Here is an 8,642-nt window from a genome sequence, read left to right as displayed (position 1 = left end):
TAAGTGAGCACCAAACTCAAAACTCAGATATTCACCCCCACGATCAGACCGTAGGAACTTGATCTTCTTGTTACGATGATTTTCCACTTCACTCTGAAATTGCTTGAACTTTTCAAATGTTTCAGACTTGTGCTTCATCAAGTAGACATAACCATATCTACTTAAATCGTCAGTGAAGGTGAGAAAATAACGATATCCGCCGCGTGCCTCCACGCTCATCGGACCACACACATCGGTATGTATGATTTCCAACAAGTCACTTGCACGCTCCATTGTTCCTGAGAACGGAGTCTTAGTCATCTTGCCCATGAGGCATTGTTCACACGTGTCAAGTGAATCAAAGTCAAGTGACTCCAAAAGTCCATCAGTATGGAGTTTCTTCATGCGCTTTACACCAATATGTCCTAAGCGGCAGTGCCACAAAAATATGGCGCTATCATTGTTAACTCTAACTCTTTTGGTCTCAATGTTATGTATATGCGCATCGCTATCAAGATTCAATATGAACAATCCTCTCACATTCGGTGCATGACCATAAAAGATGTTACTCATAGAAATAGAACAACCAATATTCTCTGACTTAAAAGAGTAACCGTCTCGCAATAAACAAGATCCAGATATAATGTTCATGCTCAACGCAGGCACTAAATAACAATGATTTAAGTTCATCACTAATCCTGACGGTAACTGAAGTGACACTGTGCCGACGGCGATTGCATCAACTTTGGAACCATTTCCTACGCGCATCGTCACTTCATCTTTCGCCAGCCTTCGCCTATTCCGCAGTTCCTGTTTCGAGTTGCAAATATGAGCAACAGAACCGGTATCGAATACCCAGGCACTACTACGAGAGCCGGTTAAGTACACATCAATAACATGTATATCAAATATACCTGATTTTTCTTTGGCCGCCTTCTTATCTGCCAGATACTTGGGGCAATTGCGCTTCCAGTGACCCATACCCTTGCAATAGTAACACTCCGTTTCCGGCTTAGGTCCAGCTTTGGGTTTCTTCGTCGGATTGGCAACAGGCTTGCCGCTCTTCTTCGAATTGCCCTTCTTGCCTTTGCCGTTTCTCTTGAAACTAGTGGTCTTATTCACCATCAACACTTGATGCTCTTTACGGAGTTCAGACTCTGCGACTTTCAGCATCGCAAACAACTCGCCGGGAGACTTGTTCATCCCTTGCATGTTGTAGTTCAACACAAAGCCTTTATAGCTTGGCGGCAGTGATTGAAGGATTCTGTCAGTGATAGCTTCTTGCGGGAGTTCAATCCCCAGCTCAGCTAGACGGTTTGAGTACCCAGACATTTTGAGCACATGTTCACTGACAGATGAGTTTTCCTCCATCTTGCAAGCATAGAATTTATCGGAGGTCTCATACCTCTCGATCCGGGCGTTCTTCTGAAAGATAAACTCCAACTCCTGGAACATCTCAAATGCTCCATGACGCTCAAAGCGACGTTGAAGTCCCGGTTCTAAGCCATACAAGACTGCACATTGAACTATTGAGTAGTCCTCCTTACGTGCTAACCAAGCGTTCTTAACATCCTGATCAGCCGTAGCGGGTGGTTCATCTCCTAACGCAGCATTAAGGACATAATCCTTCTTCCCAGCTTGTAAGATTAGCTTAAGATTACGAGCCCAGTCTACAAAGTTGCTTCCATCATCTTTCAACTTAGCTTTCTCTAGGAACGTATTAAAATTCAGGATGACTGTCGCGTGAGCCATGATCTACAACACAAATATATTCAAAGTGGACTTAGACTATGTTCAAGATAATTAGAGTTTAACTTAATCAAATTATACGCTAAACTCCCACTCAAAAAGTACATCTCTCTAGTCATTCGAGTGGTTCATGATCCACTTACACTAGCTCAAGTCCGATCATCACGTGAGTTGAGTATAGTTTCAGTGGTAAGCATCCCTATGCTAATCATATCATCTATATGATTCATGATCGACCTTTCGGTCTCATGTGTTCCGAGGCCATGTCTGCACATGCTAGGCTCGTCAAGCTTAACCCGAGTGTTCCGCGTGCGCAACTGTTTTGCACCCGTTGTATGTGAACGTTGAGTCTATCACACCCGATCATCACGTGGTGTCTCGAAACGACGAACTGTAGCAATGGTGCACAGTCGGGGAGAACACAATTTCATCTTGAAAATTTAGTGAGAGTCACCTCATAATGCTACCGTCGTTCTAAGCAAAATAAGGTGCATAAAAGGATTAACATCACATGCAATTCATAAGTGACATGATATGACCATCATCACGTGCTTCTTGATCTCCATCACCAAAGCACCGGCACGATCTTCTTGTCACCGGCGCCACACCATGATCTCCATCAATGTGTTGCCATCGGGGTTGTCATGCTACTCATGCTATTACTACTAAAGCTACATCCTAGCAAAATAGTAAACGCATCTGCAAGCACACACGTTAGTATAAAGACAACCCTATGGCTCCTGCCGGTTGCCGTACCATCGACGTGCAAGTCGATATTTCTATTACAACATGATCATCTCATACATCCAATATATCACATCACATCATTGGCCATATCACATCACAAGCATACCCTGCAAAAACAAGTTAGACGTCCTCTAATTTTGTTGTTGCATGTTTTACGTGGTGACCAAGGGTATCTAGTAGGATCGCATCTTACTTACGCAAACACCACAACGGAGATATATGAGTTGCTATTTAACCTCATCCAAGGACCTCCTCGGTCAAATCCGATTCAACTAAAGTTGGAGAAACCGACACTTGCCAGTCATCTTTGAGCAACGGAGTTACTCGTAACGATGAAACCAGTCTCTCGTAAGCGTACGAGTAATGTCGGTCCAAGCCGCTTCAATCCAACAATACCGCGGAATCAAGAAAAGACTAAGGAGGGCAGCAAAACGCACATCACCGCCCACAAAAACTTTTGTGTTCTACTCGAGAAGACATCTACGCATGAACCTAGCTCTGATACCACAGTTGGGGAACGTCGCATGGGAAACAAAATTTTTCCTACGCGCACGAAGACCTATCATGGTGATGTCCATCTACGAGAGGGGATGAGTGATCTACGTACCCTTGTAGATCGTACAGCAGAAGCGTTAGTGAACGCGGTTGATGTAGTGGAACGTCCTCATGTCCCTCGATCCGCCCCGCGAACAATCCCGCGATCAGTCCCACGATCTAGTACCGAACGGACGGCACCTCCGCGTTCAGCACACGTACATCTCGACGATGATCTCGGCCTTCTTGATCTAGCAAGAGAGACAGAGAGGTAGAAGAGTTCTCCGGCAGCGTGACGGCGCTCCGGAGGTTGGTGATGACCTTGTCTTAGTAGGGCTCCGCCCGAGCTCCGCAGAAACGCGATCTAGAGGAAAAACCGTGGAGGTATGTGGTCGGGCTGCCGTGGAAAAAGTCGTCTGAAATCAGCCCTAAAACCTCCGTATATATAGGTGGGAGAGGGGGGACCTTGCCTTGGGGCTCAAGGAGCCCCAAGGGGGTCGGCCGAGTCCAAGGGGGGAGGACTCCCCCCCCCAAACCGAGTTGGACTTGGTTTGGTGGGAGGGAGTCCCCCTTCCTTCCCACCTCCTCCTTTTTTTTTCTTTTCTCTTGATTTTCTCTTCTTGGCGCATAGAGCCCTTTTGGGCTGTCCCACCAGCCCACAAAGGGCTGGTGTGCCACCCTCAAGGCCTATGGGCTTCCCCGGGGTGGGTTGCCCCCCCCCCCCCGATGAACTCCCGGAACCCATTCGTCATTCCCGGTACATTCCCGGTAACTCCGAAAACCTTCCGGTAATCAAATGAGGTCATCCTATATATCAATCTTCGTTTCCGGACTATTCCGGAAACCCTCGTAACGTTCGTGATCTCATCCGGGACTCCGAACAACATTCGGTAACCGACCATATAACTCAAATACGCATAAAACAACGTTGAACCTTAAGTGTGCAGACCCTACGGGTTCGAGAACTATGTAGACATGACCCGAGAGACTCCTCGGTCAATATCCAATAGCGGGACCTGGATGCCCATATTGGATCCTACATATTCTACAAAGATCTTATCGTTTGAACCTCAGTGCCAAGGATTCATATAATCCCGTATGTCATTCCCTTTGTCCTTCGGTATGTTACTTGCCCGAGATTCGATCGTCAGTATCCGTATACCTATTTCAATCTCGTTTACCGGCAAGTCTCTTTACTCGTTCCGTAATACAAGATCCCGCAACTTACACTAAGTTACATTGCTTGCAAGGCTTGTGTGTGATGTTGTATTACCGAGTGGGCCCCGAGATACCTCTCCGTTCACACGGAGTGACAAATCCCAGTCTTGATCCATACTAACTCAACTAACACCTTCGGAGATACCTGTAGAGCATCTTTATAGTCACCCAGTTACGTTGCGACGTTTGATACACACAAAGCATTCCTCCGGTGTCAGTGAGTTATATGATCTCATGGTCATAGGAATAAATACTTGACACGCAGAAAACAGTAGCAACAAAATGACACGATCAACATGCTACGTCTATTAGTTTGGGTCTAGTCCATCACGTGATTCTCCTAATGACGTGATCCAGTTATCAAGCAACAACACCTTGTTCATAATCAGAAGACACTGACTATCTTTGATCAACTGGCTAACCAACTAGAGGCTTGCTAGGGACGGTGTTTTGTCTATGTATCCACAAATGTAAATGAGTCTTCATTCAATACAATTATAGCATGGATAATAAACGATTATCTTGATACAGGAATTATAATAATAACTATATTTATTATTGCCTCTAGGGCATAATTTCAACATAAAAAACCCCATACCAACTAATATATATACCGACATGGACCTGGAGGGAGCGGAAACAATGTTACTCTCCCTCGTTCCCAAAATAAAAATATATAAGACGCTTTTCCTATTATTATGATCTAATCAGTATATCACATATATAACGGACGATAATTTTCACTCATCGTATGTCTACAAATTTAGTATAACAATATAAGAAATAAAATAGTTTTGCAAAAAAAATCCGATCCATTATACCTATAACGTCCGTGTGGGCGTGCTCATTGCTGCTCGCCACGGGTGCGACAGACACAATGCGTGATGGAATGTGCTCTTTGTTTTGCGCTGACGGCGTCGGGCCACGTGGCGCTCGCGGATGGCGTCCGTTTTGTTAAGAATAGATTAATTGCTTATTAATTAAGCTGATTAGGATTAAGTTAATTTTTAGATAGGTTACTTAGTACTCAAGCAACCATGCACTTCCTTGACTCTCAAGGAAACTATGTAATAACTTGGACCTTAAGCAACTTCAAGTTACTTGACTCCCAAGCAACATGTGTACTTCCGCTCGGGTATAAATACCCCATTGCTATCATTAATAAAGACTAATGAATCATCTTTCATTCAACTCTCTCGTTCTTTACTTTCTACTTCAAACACGTTATCAACACGCTCTCCAATGAAGCGATTTCACAACAGGTCTGGATGTCTGGTATTCAAGCAACAATGGCCGAAGGCGAACGACTTCTACGCAAGGCGAAGCAGCGGTAGCGACCGCGGCATACTGGTGCGGTACTGCGCGTACTCCGTCGGCTGAATCAAGGCACGGGGCGGATTCATGATTCGCGGAGTGATTGCAGCAAGGCTGGTTGTGGCAGAACGGCATGCATGTATGCATCAGGAAATCAGTTGCAAATGCAAATCTGTTGTCTCCTTGTAATTAAGAGTGGCCGTCCGATCTGGCAAAGCCATGAACGACTTCATCCTGGGCAAGAGCAGCAACAGGCTAACAATGCAGCGACATGCAGCGGCAACCCATGGTCCATGCATGCATTTAATCGCTTCATCAAATCATCCATGAAGAGGCCGACTGCACTTCATCCACATCGCGAAGGCGTTTCTTCTACTTGCAAAAATGATGTCCAACGTGAGGAGGCCTCGATCCATGCGAGACACCCCGACAACGGAAGGTAACACCGGCCTCGACGAAACGGCGGCCTCCATCCCGGAGCGCACGGCGACCCTCGGCCCCGTCGCTATCCTCCGGCGCGCAACCCCGTCATGGCCATCAGCCGGCTCCAACAGACAAGACACGAGTCACGGTGGTGCGTCCTCAGACGCGATCGTAGTCCAACACGATGACCCGACCTCTCGATCACGCTTGACCGCGGCGCCCTCGCGCCAGCCACGAGGCAACATCCTCCCCGGTGGCGACCCAAACGAATCAGTTTGATTCTTATCCACGCAAAGGAAGACAATCCCTTACATATCCCCACTGAGCCCTCAGGCTTAGAATACTTTGCAGATTAATCGTTATACTCTTTGTGAATGAAATTACATAAATATGTAAATTATTAAGGTTTGCATCCATATGTATTACCACAGTAATACTAAATGCAAAAGAATATTTTGCGTGCCTTTATTCCTTCGGAATTTAAGAGAATATATATGTCTTTGCCACAAACATTTTCTAAGACATGCGTTTTACAAAAACAACTTTTTTTACAATTAATTTTAATTTTTGCAAATCTTATTGTAATTCAAAACAAGGATCACATATTCTCATACTTAATATGATGGCATCCAAGTTTATTTGTGAATTACAAGGTATTTGATGGCATCTACTGCATATTTTTGTAGATATCCATCACTACTGTAATATCTACATTTTGGCATTTTGGCAAGATGACTATCTTCAACGTGCTCTTCTAAATATTAATGTGTACATAGCCCAAATTTTTATTTGTGAATCACAAGGTATTGATGACATCTACTGCACAGTTCGCAGATTATTCATCACTACTATGAGGTCTACATCTTGTCTGTGTTTACAAGATGATTACCTTCAAAGTGTTCTTCCAAAAATTAATATTTGACTACCTCAAGATATCATAAGGTAATACTGATATCTACTGCAAAATCTTGCAGATTATCCAATATTACTATAAGGTCTACATCATGTCATTCTGACATACGACTATCTTCATACCGATTTTCTTAAAAATAACATAACATAAGGTAATAGAATTATGAACATCTACTGACAAAAGTTAGACTATGTTTTCTATTACTGCGAGATCTACACCATATTGGTGATTATCTTCAAAGTGTTATTCTATATCAATTGAGGTTTACACATATAAGACATCAGCCAAACAAGAACTTGCTCCTCTAAAACATTTATTGTTGTTGTTCACTAAAATATTTTACTCTCATAGTAAATATTGTTCTTGCACATTTTGCTTGAATATGTCATAGGAAACTATGAAAATATGTGCATATACCTGTGATTACCTTCTACTACATTCGTAAAATGCATGGCAATGGAGCCTACGTCACTATTTCTAATTATAGTGTCATCCAAGACGGATGCCATAATTTATAGCGAGTGTCTCAAACACTATTGGAAGATCCACATCACATTGTGGTTGTTATTTTCATAGTGACAAAGCAATGTTAAAATTGCAAAGTCTATGTTTTTGGCCCTGACTCTAAAGTCACACTTTTTTTATCACAAATAAAGCCCAAAACATTAGCAACGATTTCATCGCATGTACTATATTGAAGGTTTACACCCCATGTTCACCAAGGATCACCTTGACGGATTGTGCTCAACAAGATCATTTCATCCATATATTTTGTTTTACTCTAAGAAGTAATTTAAACAATGGATGATCATTTCATGTAACACATGGATATTCTATTGATGCACATATGCATTTTATATGTCACCAACTTCACTTGGTTATCAAACTAAGTATATAATGGACGAATATTTATTCACCTTGAATATTTACATTAAAAGAAACATGCTGCCATGAGCACATCGTGAATAATCATTCATTCGTTTCTCAAGACCTCAAGTCTATCGCAGCTCACATTTCTGTCACTCAATCAACTTTATGTTGAGATCTCATGATCAAACATTTTCATCCGATGATCTACTTGAAAAGCTCTCAATACACTTTACATCTTCTTATGATAGTCCTACCATTTTCATGATGAAGAAACATGGAATTTCATAAAATCATCAGATTCACCCAACGAGTGCTATTCCATTATTTTAAATTCTTGCTAGTATTATGAATAATAATCAAGTCATTGGTAAAAAAATAGAACCATGATGTATTCAAAGTAAAGTGGAGGCTAAAATACAACCAAAGATGGAATTATTTCTAAATAGGGAATATATCGTTTTCAAACGATCAACGACAACTCTCAAGTTTGTCAAATGTGTGGTTATTTAAACATCGTACCTATGATTACCAAACCCTCAAACATATGGTCAAAACACACCACAAATTTATTAAAAAGGCAAAGAAGTCAGTAGGATAAATTTGAAAAACTGCAAACTTATAACTGGAAACAATTCTGGTAAATGGTTGTTCTCAAATCTTCCTCAGAAGGAGAACCAAAAATTTAATGCAAGAAAAGGTTGGTCAATTCCTTTGCACCCAAGATATGTTTGCATATATGAAAAAAAATCACTAATATTGGACACTTCATGTAATCTCCTGATTATTCCCAAAATAACATTAGCTTATACTTGTGCTACTACATGTAGTGTGATAGATGTCCAATATCCTATTTCTTAGACATTATATTTGATAAATTTTGAAAGAATGAATCAAT

Source organism: Hordeum vulgare, chromosome 5H, assembly GCF_904849725.1.
Source record: "Hordeum vulgare subsp. vulgare chromosome 5H, MorexV3_pseudomolecules_assembly, whole genome shotgun sequence".
In the NCBI taxonomy this organism is placed as follows: Eukaryota; Viridiplantae; Streptophyta; class Magnoliopsida; order Poales; family Poaceae; genus Hordeum; species Hordeum vulgare.
Note: the sequence above shows the minus strand (reverse complement) of the source record.